The sequence below is a fragment of the Anser cygnoides genome, chromosome 4 (assembly GCF_040182565.1).
Source record: "Anser cygnoides isolate HZ-2024a breed goose chromosome 4, Taihu_goose_T2T_genome, whole genome shotgun sequence".
NCBI lineage: Eukaryota > Metazoa > Chordata > Aves > Anseriformes > Anatidae > Anser > Anser cygnoides.
In genome coordinates, this window is record NC_089876.1 from 43172942 (window position 1) to 43187761 (window position 14820).

The window sequence follows — 14820 nt, forward strand, 5'->3', positions numbered from 1 at the left end:
TCAGAATATAGACTTCTGGGTGTCCGAAGAATCAGAATAGGTGTTGGTACAGGATTGGGTCTCCTCCTCCAGCGGGGTCGAAGAATGTGGTGTTTAGGTTTCGATCAGTTAGTAATATTGTAATACCGGCGGCGAGTACGGGGAGTGATAGAAGGAGTAGGATGGCGGTAATTAGTACGGATCAGACAAATAGTGGGGTTTGGTATTGTGAGAGTGCGGGGGGTTTTATGTTGATGGCTGTGGTGATAAAGTTGATGGCCCCAAGGATGGAGGAGATACCGGCTAAGTGGAGTGAGAAGATAGCCAGGTCTACTGAAGCTCCGGCGTGGGCAAGGTTACCTGCTAGGGGAGGGTAGACAGTTCAGCCTGTGCCGGCGCCAGCTTCTACAGTGGATGAGACTAGTAGTAGGAGGAATGATGGGGGGAGGAGTCAAAAGCTTATGTTGTTTATTCGCGGGAATGCTATGTCGGGGGCACCGATTATGAGGGGGACTACACAGTTGCCGAATCCTCCGATCATGAGCGGATGCAGTGCAGTGAGTCCAGAGAGTGCACTGGCACCACTGGGCATGCAGTGCAGTGAGTCCAGAGAGTGCACTGGCACCACTGGGGATGCACTTCAGTGACTCCAGAGAGTGCACTGGCACCACTGGGGATGCAGTGCAGTGAGTCCAAAGACTTCACTGGTAAAACTGGGGATGCAGTGCAGTGAGTCCAGAGAGTGCACTGGCACCACTGGGGATGCAGTGCAGTGAGTCCAGAGATTGCACTGGCACCACCGGGGCTGCAGTGCAGTGAGTCCAGAGAGTGCACTGGCACCACTGGGGATGCACTGCAGTGAGTCCAGAGAGTGCACTGGCACCACTGGTGATGCAGTACAGTGAGTCCAGAGAGTGCACTGGCACCACTGGGGATGCACTGCAGTGAGTCCAGAGAGTGCACTGACACGACTGGGGATGCAGTGCAGTAACTGCAGAGAGTACACTGGCACCACCGGGGATTCACTGCAGTGAGTCCAGAGAGTGCACTGGCACCACTGGGGATGCACTGCAGTGAGTCCAGAGAGTGCACTGGCACCACTGGGGATGCACTGCAGTTAGTCCAGAGAGTGCACTGGCACCACTGGGGATGCAGTACAGTGAGTCCAGAGAGTGCACTGGCACCAGTGGGGATGCAGTACAGTGAGTCCACAGAGTGCACTGGCACCACTGGACATGCAGTGCAGTGAGTCCAGAGAGTGCACTGGCACCACTGGGGATGCACTTCAGTGACTCCAGAGAGTGCACTGGCACCACTGGGGATGCAGTGCAGTGAGTCCAAAGACTTCACTGGCACCACTGGGGATGCAGTGCAGTGAGTCCAGAGAGTGCACTGGCACCACTGGGGATGCAGTGAAGTGAGTGCAGAGAGTGCACTGGCACCACTGGGGATGCACTGCAGTGAGTCCAGAGAGTGCACTGGCACCACTGGGGATGCACTACAGTGAGTCCAGAGAGTGCACTGGCACCACTGGGGATGCAGTGCAGTGAGTCCAGAGAGTGCACTGGCACCACTGGCGATGCAGTGCAGTGAGTCCAGTGAGTGTACTGGCACCACTGGGGATGCACTTCAGTGAGCCCAGAGAGTGCACTGGCACCACTGAGAATGCACTTCAGTGAGTCCAGAGAGTGCACTGGCACCACTGGGGATGCACTGCAGTGAGTCCAGAGAGTGCACTGGCACCACTGGGGATGCAGTGCAGTGAATCCTGTGAGTACACTGGCACCACTTGGGATGCAGTGCAGTGAGTCCAGAGAGTGCACTGGCACCACTGGGGATGCAGTGCAGTGAGTCCAGAGAGTGCACTGGCACCACTGGAGATGCAGTACAGTGAGTCCAGTGAATGCACTGGAACCACTGGGGATGCAGTGCAGTGAGTCCAGAGAGTGCACTGGCACCACTGGTGATGCAGTACAGTGAGTCCAGTGAGTGCACTGGTACCACTGGGCCTGCAGTGCAGTGAGTCCAGAGAGTGCACTGGCACCACTGGGGATGCAGTGCAGTGAGTCCAGAGAGTGCACTGGCACCACCGATGATGCAGTACAGTGAGTCCAGTGAGTGCACTGGCACCACTGGGGATGTAGTGCAGTGACTCGAGAGAGTGCACTGGCACCACTGGGGATGCAGTGCAGTGAGTCCAGAGAGTGCACTGGCACCACTGGGGATGCAGTGCAGTGAGTCCAGAGACTTCACTGGCACCACTGGGGATGCAGTGCAGTGAGTCCAGAGAGTGCATTGGCACCACTGGGGATGCAGTGCAGTGAGTCCAGAGAGTGCACTGGCACCACTGGGGATGCACTGCTGTGAGTCCAGAGAGTGCACTGGCACCACTGGTGATGCAGTACAGTGAGTCCAGAGAGTGCACTGGCACCACTGGGGATGCACTGCAGTGAGTCCAGAGAGTGCACTGGCACCACTGGGGATGCACTACAGTGAGTCCAGAGATTGCACTGGCACCACTGGGGATGCAGTGCAGTGAGTCCAGAGAGTGCACTGGCACCACTGGGGATGCAGTGCAGTGAGTCCAGAGAGTGCACTGGCACCACTGGGGATGCACTTCAGTGAGTACAGAGAGTGCACTGACACCACTGCGGATACAGTGCAGTGAGTCCAGAGAGTGCACTGGCACCACTGGGGATGCAGTGCAGTGAGTCCAGAGAGTGCTCTGGCACCACTGGGGATGCAGTGCAGTGAGTGCAGAGAGTACACTGGCACCACTGGGGATGCAGTGCAGTGAGTCCAGAGAGTGCACTGGCACCACAGGGGATGTAGTGCATTGAGTCCAGAGAGTGCAGTGGCACCACTGGTGATGCAGTCCAGTGAGTCCAGTGAATGCACTGGCACCACTGGGGATGCTGTGCAGTGAGTGCAGAGAGTGCACTGGTACCACCTGTGTTGCAGTACAGTGTGTCCAGTGAGTGCACTGGCACCACTGGGGATGCAGTGCTGTGACTCCGGAGAGCGCACTGGCACCACTGGGGATGCAGTGCAGTCAGTCCAGTGAGTGCACTGGCACCACTGGGGATGCAGTGCAGTGAGTGCAGAGAGTGCAATGGCACCACTGGTGATGCACTTCAGTGAGTCCAGAGAGTGCACTGGCACCACTGGGGATGCAGTGCAGTGAGTCCAGAGATTGCACTGGCACCACTGGGGATGCAGTGCTGTGACTCCAGAGAGCGCACTGGCACCACTGTGGATGCAGTGCAGTGAGTGCAGAGAGTGCACTGGCACCACTGGGGATGCACTTCAGTGAGTCCAGAGATTGCACTGGCACCACTGGGGATGGAGTGCAGTGAGTCCAGAGAGTGCACTGGCACCACTGGGGATGCACTGCAGTGAGTCCAGAGAGTGCACTGGCACCACTGGTGATGCAGTGCAGTGAGTCCAGAGAGTGCACTGGCACCACTGGGGATGCAGTGCAGTGAGTCCAGCGAGTGCACTGGCACCACTGGGGATGCAGTTCTGTGACTCCAGAGAGAGCACTGGCACCACTGGGGATGCAGTGCAGTGAGTGCAGAGAGTGCACTGGCACCACTGGGGATGCACTTCAGTGAGTTCAGAGAGTGCACTGGCACCACTGGGGATGCAGTGCAGTGAGTCCAGAGAGTGCACTGGCACCACTGAGAATGCACTTCAGTGAGTCCAAAGAGTGCACTGGCACCACTGGGGATGCACTGCAGTGAGTCCAGAGAGTGCACTAGCACCACTGGGAATGCAGTACAGTGAGTCCAGTGATTGCACTGGCACCACTGGGGATGTAGTGCAGTGACTCGAGAGAGTGCACTGGCACCACTGGGGATGCACTGCAGTGAGTCCAGAGAGTGCACTGGTACCACTTGGGATGCAGTGCAGTGAGTCCAGTGAGTGCACTGGCACCACTGGGGATGCAGTGCAGTGAGTCCAGAGAGTGCATTGGCACCACTGGGGATGCAGTGCATTGAGTCCAGAGAGTGCACTGGCACCACTGGGGATGCACTGCAGTCACTCCAGAGAGTGCACTGGCACCACTGATGATGCAGTACAGTGAGTCCAGTGAGCGCACTGGCACCACTGGGGATGTAGTGCAGTTATTCGAGAGAGTGCACTGGCACCACTGGGGATGCACTGCAGTGAGTCCAGAGAGTGCACTGGCACCACTGGGGATGCACTACAGTGAGTCCAGAGAGTGCACTGGCACCACTGGGGATGCAGTGCAGTGAGTCCAGAGAGTGCACTGGCACCACTGGCGATGCAGTGCAGTGAGTCCAGTGAGTGTACTGGCACCACTGGGGATGCACTTCAGTGAGCCCAGAGAGTGCACTGGCACCACTGAGAATGCACTTCAGTGAGTCCAGAGAGTGCACTGGCACCACTGGGGATGCACTGCAGTGAGTCCAGAGAGTGCACTGGCACCACTGGGGATGCAGTGCAGTGAATCCTGTGAGTACACTGGCACCACTTGGGATGCAGTGCAGTGAGTCCAGAGAGTGCACTGGCACCACTGGGGATGCAGTGCAGTGAGTCCAGAGAGTGCACTGGCACCACTGGAGATGCAGTACAGTGAGTCCAGTGAATGCACTGGAACCACTGGGGATGCAGTGCAGTGAGTCCAGAGAGTGCACTGGCACCACTGGTGATGCAGTACAGTGAGTCCAGTGAGTGCACTGGTACCACTGGGCCTGCAGTGCAGTGAGTCCAGAGAGTGCACTGGCACCACTGGGGATGCAGTGCAGTGAGTCCAGAGAGTGCACTGGCACCACCGATGATGCAGTACAGTGAGTCCAGTGAGTGCACTGGCACCACTGGGGATGCAGTGCAGTGAGTGCAGAGAGTGCAATGGCACCAATGGGGATGCACTTCAGTGAGTCCAGAGAGTGCACTGGCACCACTGGGGATGCAGTGCAGTGAGTCCAGAGAGTGCACTGGCACCACTGGGGCTGCAGTGCAGTGAGTCCAGAGAGTGCACTGGCACCACTGGGGATGCACTGCAGTGAGTCCAGAGATTGCACTGGCACCACTGGGGATGCAGTGCAGTGAGTCCAGAGAGTGCACTGGCACCACTGGGGATGCACTACAGTGAGTCCACAGAGTGCACTGGCACCACTGGGGATGCTCTGCAGTGAGTCCAGAGATTGCACTGGCACCACTGGGGATGCAGTGCAGTGAGTGCAGAGAGTGCACTGGCACCACTGGGGATGCACTTCAGTGAGTTCAGAGAGTGCACTTGCACCGCTGGGGATGGGTTTCAAGCCAACTGCATTAACCGCTCATGCTTCTTTCTTATGAGACGTTAGTAAACCAATTACATAGCCTTGTCAAGACTAAATCACAGGTAAAAATCCTGTACATCTCATGTGGCCAACCACTCCCAACTAGGATTCCAAGAACCAGGAGGTTCGGTGAAAATAGGGCTAGTGCTATTAGAGGGGTGATTATTAGGGTAAGCCCTAAGCTGTCTTTAATGGAGAAGTATGGGTGGAATGGGATTTTGTCGCAGTCTGATACGATTCCTAGTGGGTTATTTGAGCCTGATTCGTGTAGGAAGTTTAGGTGGACTAGGGTGATTCCTGCAATTAGGAAGGGCAGTAGGAAGTGGATGGCGAAGAATCGGGTTAAGGTTGGATTGTCTACTGAGAATCCTCCTCAGGCTCATTCTACTAGAATTTGCCCAATGTACGGGATGGCTGAGAATAGGTTGGTGATTACGGTGGCCCCTCAGAATGACATTTGTCCTCATGGTAGGACATACCCTACGAAGGCAGTTGCTATTAGGGTGAGTAGGAGGATTACTCCTGTGTTTCAGGTTTCTTTGTATAGGTAGGAGCCGTAGTAGAGGCCTCGTCCGATGTGTAAGTAGATGCAGATAAAGAAGAGCGAAGCACCGTTGGCGTGGAGGTTGCGGATGAGCCATCCGTACTGGACGTCTCGGCATGTGTGAGCTACTGAGGAGAAGGCGAGTGAAGTGTCTGCGGTGTAGTGTATGGCTAGTAGCAGGCCTGTTAGGATTTGTGTGGCTAAGCAGATGGCTAGAAGGGAGCCGAAGTTTCATCAGGCAGAGATGTTGGAGGGGGCGGGTAGGTCGATTAGGGAGTTGTTGATTATTTTTAGTAGGGGATGGGATTTGCGGATGTTAGGGGCCATTAGTGAGTCTGTGTGTTATTAGGATTATTACCAGGATGGAGAGGGCGAAGGATCCTAGGTAGGCCTTAATTAGCCCTGTGTGTATTGAGGTTGCGGCTTTGCTTGCGGCTACTTGTAGTTCAGCAAGGCCCTCTGGCCCTATTTTTTTGAGTCAGGAGAGGTCGATCAAGTGTAGGGCAATGTTTTGTCCCTTTTCTAGTAGGTTTTTGGAGAAGAATCGGTGTACTAGGGGGTTGAAGTACCCTAATGCAGAGGAGAAGTTTATGAGGGGGTTTGGTTTGGGGTGAGTGAGGGTGTGTGTTATGTTCGATAGTTCTAGGGCTAGGATGATTCCTAGGATTGTTATGAGGATGGCAGCGGTTTTGGTGATAAGGGGTATGGTTATTGGGGGGGTTTTGGTTGGTGTGATGAAAGAGGTAATGATTATTCCTGCTGTAATGCTGCCTAGGGCGAGTCGGGTTAGGGGGGCGGTGATTAGTGGGTTGTTTTCGTTTATTGATACTATTGGGGGGATTCGGGTTTGTCCAGCTTGGACTAGGATGGTTATGCGGATGCTGTAGGTTGCGGTGAATGCTGTGGCTATAAGGGTTAGGAGTAGGGCTCAAGTATTTAGGTATGATGTGTTTAAGCTTTCGATGATGAGGTCTTTTGAGTAGAATCCGGCTAGGAATGGGGTTCCTATCAGCGCCAGGTTTCCGATGGTTAGGCAGGAAGTAGTGACTGGGAGTATTTTCTGTAGGCCTCCTATCTTTCGGATATCTTGTTCTCTGTTTAGGTTGTGGATGATAGACCCTGAGCATAGGAATAGTATGGCTTTAAAGAAGGCATGGGTTGAGATGTGTAGGAAGGCTAGTTGTGGGAGGTTTAGTCCGATAGTGACTATTATTAGTCCTAGTTGGCTGGATGTTGAGAAAGCAATGATTTTTTTGATGTCATTTTGGGTTAGGGCGCATGTGGCAGCGAATAGGGTTGATAGAGCACCTAGGCATAGGCAGGCAGTTAGGGCTGTCTGGTTGGTGGCTAGCAGGGGGTGCATGCGGATGAGCAGGAAGATTCCGGCTACTACTATGGTACTGGAGTGCAGTAGGGCTGATACTGGGGTGGGGCCTTCTATTGCTGCGGGCAGTCATGGGTGGAGTCCAAATTGGGCGGATTTTCCTGCGGCTGCGAGGATTAATCCTATGAGGGGGAGGATTGGGGTTTGGTGGGGGTGTACGGCTTGTTGGATCTCTCAGGTGTTGAATGTTGAAGCTAGTCATGCTATGCTCAGGATCAGTCCGACGTCTCCGATTCGGTTGTAGATTACGGCTTGTAGGGCGGCGGTGTTGGCATCTGCTCGGCCTTGTCATCAGCCGATGAGAAGGAAGGACATGATTCGTACTCCTTCCCAGCCTACGAATAGGAGGAATATGTTGTTTGCGGTTGTTAGGAGGAGTATGGCGACTAGGAATGTCAGTAGGTAGGTGAAAAATTTTGTTACGTATGGCTCTGAGGCCATGTATCATATGGCGAATTGTAGGATTGATCATGTTACAAATAGGGCGATTGGAAGAAATGTTATTGAGTATTGGTCTATTTTTAGGCTCAGGGGGATTTTAAAGTTTATAATGAATTTTCACTCCCAGTGGCAGGTGACAGATTCTATTCCCGAGTAGATGAATGCGGTTGTAGGGGCTAGGCTAATTAGGAATGCGGTTTTAACAGCGCGGGTGGTGGCTTGTGGGGTGTTTTTAAAGTTTTTAAATAGAAATGGCAGGATGATTGGGGTTAGGAGGATTGTCAGCGTGAGTAGTGTGAGGGAGTTGATTAGTAGTGTGGGGTTCACTCCTTTTACTTGGATTTGCACCAAGATGGGTGGTTCCTAAGACCAGTGGATTGCTGTTATCCTTTAAAAGTAAGGGGGCTGAGGTTTTAGGCTCAGATGTAAGAGTTAGCAGCTCTTGTTGGTTAAACCCTCCCCTCGGCAGGTAAGAAGGTTTGAACTTCTATTCTTAGAATCACAGTCTAATGTTTGGTTTAAACTATACTTGCATGAGGGGATTCCGGAGATCAGTTCGGGTTTGAGGATTAGGAGGAATATTGGGATAATGTGGAGTGTTATGAGCAGGTGTTCTCGCGTGGTTGAGTTTTGCATAGATGTGATGTGGGAGGGGATTGAGCCTCGTTGGGTCATTAGTAGTATGAATAAGGTGTAGGAGGCGGTTAGTAGGGTTGCGATTCCTGTTAGGATGATCGTGAAGGCAGATCAGTTGAATAAGGTGATTATAATGGTTAGCTCTGCTATGAGGTTTGTTGTTGGGGGTAAGGCTATGTTTGTTAGATTGGCCAGCAATCATCAGGTAGCTATGAGTGGTAGGAGAGGTTGTAGGCCTCGTGTGAGTAGTAGAATTCGGCTGTGCGTACGTTCATAGTTTGTGTTGGCTAGGCAGAATAGTATGGAGGAAGTTAGTCCATGGGAAATTATTAGGATCATTGCCCCTGAGAATGATCAGTGGGTTTGGATTATTCCTGCGGCGATAACTAGGCCTATGTGGCTAACGGATGAATAAGCGATTAGTGATTTTAGGTCTGTCTGTCGTAGGCAGATTGAGCTAGTCATTAGGGCGCCTCATAGGGCCAGGGTTAGGAAGGGGTAGTGCAGGAGGTTGGACAGTGGGCCCATAAATAGAGTGACTCGTATAATTCCGTATCCTCCTAGCTTTAGTAGTAGGGCGGCGAGGAGTATTGAGCCTGCGATGGGTGCTTCTACGTGGGCTTTTGGCAGTCAGAGGTGTAGGCCGTATAGTGGGGCTTTTACTATGAATGCTATGAGCAGTGCTAGACCTGATAGTATTCCTGTCCATGAGGTGGATAGGGTTGGGTGGGTTAGTTGTAGGGTTGGCAGGTGCAGGGTGCCAATTTTCACGTATAGGTGTATGATTGTGATTAGCAGGGGTAGAGAGCTTACTGGCGTGTAGAATAGCAGGTAGATGCCAGCGCTTAGGCGTTCTGGTTGGTTCCCCCATCGGGTGATTAAGATTAGGGTGGGAATGAGGGTTGCTTCAAATGAGATGTAAAATAGTGCTAGTTCTGTGGTGGAAAAGGCTAGTAGGATGAATGGCTGGACTGCGACTAAGGTTGAGATAAAGATTCGTTTGCGTTGTAGGGGTTCTTGTTGCAGGTGGTTTTGGCTTGCTATGATTATGAGTGGGAGTAGTCAGCAGGATAGTACTAGGAGGGGGGATGAGATTTGGTCAATTCCTGTTCAGTTGGATAAAAATTTGTAGGGGTAGTAGGTTGGGATTAATCACTGTAGGCTTAGGGCAGCGATTAGGAGGCTGTATAAGGTGGTGTTAGTCCATAGAAATTTTGGTGGAGACAGCAGGGCTGTTGGAAGAAGTATGATTGTGGGTAGGATGACTTTTAGCATTGCAGGAGGTTTAGGTTGTGTAGATGGTCGGAGCCATGTGTGCGGGTGGAGGCTACTAGGATGGCCAGGCCTGTGCCCGCCTCACACGCTGAGAAGGTTAGCATGAGAATTGGTACCATGGTGAATGAGGAGACTTGGTTTTCGATGGATCATATTGATAGGCCTACGAATATCGATAATATTATGCTTTCAAGGCATAGTAGGGCGGATACTAGGTGGGTTCGGTGGAAGGCTAGTCCTAGTCCGCTGAAAATGAAGGCTGAGTAGAAGCTTAAATGTAGGGGCGACATAAGAAAGTTACAGGGTTGGCTGTAATCTGCTGGGTCGAAACCAGCTATCTTTTTGGTTAGACTAACTTTCTGTTATTCTGCTCATTCTAGGCCCCCTTGAATTCACTCGTAGGCCAGTCCGAGTGTTAGGAGAAGGAGGATCACTACAGTTCAGGTGAGGGTCATTAGGGGGGATTGGAGTTGGACGGCTCATGGCAGGGGGAGTAGGAGGGCGATTTCTAGGTCGAATAGGACGAACAGGATGGCTACTGAGGAAGAATCGGACTGAGAATGGTAATCGAGCAGATCCAAGTGGGTCGAATCCACATTCGTACGGTGAGAGTTTCTCTGAGTCGGGGTTTATTTGGGCGAGTCAGAAGTTTAATGCGGTTAGGGCGGCGCTTAGGATTGATGATAGGGCGAATATGAACATGAGTGCGTTCATTGCTCTCCTCTGGGTTTATACCAGATTCTAGAGATTGGAAGTCAATTGTAATTAATATACTAGAAGAGCAAGATCCTCATCAGTAGATGGTTATGTAGAGGAATAGTCAGATGACGTCTACGAAGTGTCAGTATCAGGCTGCTGCCTCGAATCCGAAGTGGTGGTCTGATGTAAAGTGGAACTTGATCAGTCGGAAGAGGCAGACGGTCAGGAAGGAGGATCCGATGATTACGTGGAGTCCGTGGAATCCAGTGGCAACGAAGAAGGTAGATCCGTAGACGCTATCGGCGATTGAGAATGGGGCTTCGTGGTATTCTATTGCTTGTAGGGCTGTGAAGTAGAATCCCAGGAGGATCGTTAGGGTTAGGGCGTGGATGGCGTGTTTTCGGTTTCCTTCTGTGATGCTGTGATGGGCTCACGTTACGGTAACGCCTGAGGCTAGTAGGATGGCTGTGTTTAGTAGGGGGACTTCTATCGGGTTGAGTGGTTTAATTCCTGTTGGGGGTCATTGGCCTCCTAGTTCTGGGGTTGGGGCCAGGCTCGAGTGGAAGAACGCTCAGAAGAACCCTAAGAAGAAGAATGCTTCGGATGTGATGAAAAGGATTATGCCGTATCGTAGGCCTTTTTGGACTGTGGGAGTGTGATGGCCTTGGAAGGTGCTTTCTCGTACAATGTCTCGTCATCATTGGAGTATTACTAGGAGTATTGAGATGAGGCCTAGGGTTAGTAGTATGGATGAGTTGTAGTGGAATCACATGATTAATCCTGAGGTTGTGAGTAGGGCGGCGGCTGCCCCGAAGATTGGTCAAGGGCTTGGGTCAACTATGTGGTATGAGTGTGCTTGGTGTGCCATTAGATGTTTTCTTGTAAGTATAGGCTTAGAAGGAGCACGAAGACGTAGGCCTGGATTATGGCTACTGCTACTTCTAGGATGGTTAGGAGTAGTAGGATGATTATTGTTAGGATGGATACTGCAGGAAGGGTGGGTATTAATGCAATGGAGGCTGTAGAGATGAGTTGGATGAGTAAGTGTCCTGCTGTAAGGTTGGCTGTAAGGCGGACTCCGAGGGCTAGGGGGCGGATTAGTAGGCTGGTTGTTTCGATCAGGATTAGTGCGGGGATTAGGGGTGTAGGGGTACCTTCGGGTAATAGGTGGGCTAAAGAGGCTGATGGTTGGTTTCGTAGGCCTGTTAGTAGTGTGGCGAGCCATAGTGGGAAGGCTAGGGCTATGTTCATAGATAGTTGGGTGGTTGGGGTGAATGTATATGGAAGGAGGCCTAGAAGGTTGATTGTAAGAAGTATGATTATTAGGGATGTAAATATTATGGCTCATTTGTGGCCATTTTTGTTGAGTGGGACTATTAGTTGTTTTGTGATTAGGTGAAGGAGTCATGTTTGGATAGTAGAAAGGCGGTTGTTGATTCATCGGTTGTTTGGGGACGGGAATAGTAGGGCTGGGAAGAGTAGGGATAGTAGGATTAAGGGGATGCCGAATAGATTGGGGCTGGAAAATTGGTCAAAGAAGCTTAGGTTCATGGTCAGGATCATGGTGTGGGTTTGGTAGTGAGGGAGGTCTTATTTGATGGGGGGTTGGTTGTGGTGAAGGCTAGTAGTTTTGGTTGGATGAGGAGTGCTAGGGTTAATCAGATTATAATTATGATTGAAAATCATGGTGCGGGGTTAAGCTGTGGCATATCATTAAGGAGGGGGAAGTCCCTCTTTGGCTAGCTTAAAAGGCTAGTGCTGTTGCATAGCTTCTTAATGATTAGGATGATGATAGAAGGGACGATCAGGCCTCGAAATGTGGGAGTGGGGTTGATTCTACTACAATGGGTATGTAGCTGTGATTAGCCCCGCAAATTTCTGAGCATTGTCCGTAAAAAATCCCAGGCCGGGTGGTAATGAATGAAGTTTGGTTTAGTCGGCCTGGGATTGCGTCTGTTTTAACTCCGAGCGTTGGGACTGCTCAGGAGTGGAGTACGTCTCCTGCAGTAATGATCACGCGGATGGGGGATTCTATTGGGATAACTACGCGGTGGTCAACTTCTAGCAGTCGGAAGTGGCCGTTGGGTAAGTCTGGGGTGGGCACTATGTAGGAGTCGAATGATAGGTCTTTGAAGTCTGTGTATTCGTAGCTTCAGTATCATTGGTGGCCGATGGCTTTTAGGGTGAGGTCTGGTTCGTCGATTTCGTCCATTATGTAGAGGATTTGTAGGGATGGGAGGGCGAGGAGTACCAGGACGATAGCAGGTAGGATTGTCCAGATCAGCTCTACTTCTTGGGCGTCTACAGCATTGGACGAGAGTTTTTCTGTTAGTATGTGGGCTAAAAGGTAGAGAACTAGGCTGCAGATAGCTAGGGCAACGATTAGGGCGTGGTCGTGGAATTCAACGAGTTCTTCTATGATGGGTGATGAGGCGTCTTGGAATCCTAGTTGGGAGTGGTTGGCCACATGAGATGTACAGGATTTTTACCTGTGATTTAGTCTTGACAAGGCTATGTAATTGGTTTACTAACGTCTCATAAGAAAGAAGCATGAGCGGTGAATGCAGTTGGCTTGAAACCAGCATGTGAGTGTTCGATTCCTTCCTTTCTTGTACTTGGACGAAGGCCGGTTCCTCGAAAGTATGGTATGGGGGAGGGCAGCCATGGATTCATTCAACGTTTGTGGTAGTTAGTTCTGGTTGTAGGACTTTTCGTTTGGCCGGAAAGGCTTCTCAGATGATGAATATTAGTATGATTACGGCTACTATTGAGATTAGGGAGCCGATGGAGGAAATGGTGTTTCATAGTGTGTAGGCGTCGGGATAGTCCGAGTATCGTCGGGGTATTCCTGCTAGGCCTAGGAAGTGCTGGGGGAAGAACGTTAGGTTTACTCTTGTAAATATTACCCCGAAGTGGGCTTTTGCTCATGTTTGGTGTAGGGTAAACCCAGTGAGTAGTGGGAATCAGTGAGTAAATCCTGCTAGAATGGCAAAGACGGCGCCTATGGATAGGACGTAGTGGAAGTGGGCAACTACGTAGTACGTGTCGTGCAGGGCGATGTCTAGGGAAGAGTTTGCAAGAACGATTCCTGTTAATCCTCCGATGGTAAATAGGAAGATAAATCCTAGAGCTCATAGTATTGGGGGGGTCTCATTTGATTGTTCCTCTGTGCAGGGTGGCTAGTCAGCTAAATACTTTGATTCCGGTAGGGATGGCAATGATTATAGTGGCTGATGTAAAGTAGGCTCGGGTATCAACGTCTATTCCTACTGTAAACATGTGGTGAGCTCAGACGATGAATCGTAGGAAGCCGATGGATAGTATGGCTCAGACTATTCCCATGTAGCCGAAGGGCTCCTTTTTGCCTGAGTAGTACGTGACTACGTGTGAGATGATTCCGAACCCCGGTAGGATCAGAATATAGACTTCTGGGTGTCCGAAGAATCAGAATAGGTGTTGGTACAGGATTGGGTCTCCTCCTCCAGCGGGGTCGAAGAATGTGGTGTTTAGGTTTTGATCAGTTAGTAATATTGTAATACCGGCGGCGAGTACGGGGAGTGATAGAAGGAGTAGGATGGCGGTAATTAGTACGGATCAGACAAATAGTGGGGTTTGGTATTGTGAGAGTGCGGGGGGTTTTATGTTGATGGCTGTGGTGATAAAGTTGATGGCCCCAAGGATGGAGGAGATACCGGCTAAGTGGAGTGAGAAGATAGCCAGGTCTACTGAAGCTCCGGCGTGGGCAAGGTTACCTGCTAGGGGAGGGTAGACAGTTCAGCCTGTGCCGGCGCCAGCTTCTACAGTGGATGAGGCTAGTAGGAGGAGGAATGATGGGGGGAGGAGTCAAAAGCTTATGTTGTTTATTCGCGGGAATGCTATGTCGGGGGCACCGATTATGAGGGGGACTACTCAGTTGCCGAATCCTCCGATCATGAGCGGATGCAGTGCAGTGAGTCCAGAGAGTGCACTGGCACCACTGGGCATGCAGTGCAGTGAGTCCAGAGAGTGCACTGGCACCACTGGGGATGCACTTCAGTGACTCCAGAGAGTGCACTGGCACCACTGGGGATGCAGTGCAGTGAGTCCAAAGACTTCACTGGCAAAACTGGGGATGCAGTGCAGTGAGTCCAGAGAGTGCACTGGCACCACTGGGGATGCAGTGCAGTGAGTCCAGAGATTGCACTGGCACCACTGGGGATGCAGTGCAGTGAGTCCAGAGAGTGCACTGGCACCACTGAGAATGCACTTCAGTGAGTCCAGAGAGTGCACTGGCACCACTGGTGATGCAGTACAGTGAGTCCAGAGAGTGCACTGGCACCACTGGGGATGCACTGCAGTGAGTCCAGAGAGTGCACTGGCACCACTGGGGATGCACTACAGTGAGTCCAGAGATTGCACTGGCACCACTGGGGATGCAGTGCACTGAGTCCAGAGAGTGCACTGGCACCACTGGGGATGCAGTGCTGTGACTCCAGAGAGCGCACTGGCACCACTGGGGATGCACTGCAGTCAGTCCAGTGAGTGCACTGGCACCACTGGGGGTGCAGTACAGT

General features: G+C 51.6%; 1 pseudogene; it reads right to left on the reverse strand.

Annotated features, from left to right (window-relative positions):
* Positions 1–10351: 10351 nt before the first annotated feature.
* LOC136790707 (cytochrome c oxidase subunit 3-like) lies at positions 10352–11950 on the reverse strand (annotated as a pseudogene).
* Positions 11951–14820: the final 2870 nt, after the last annotated feature.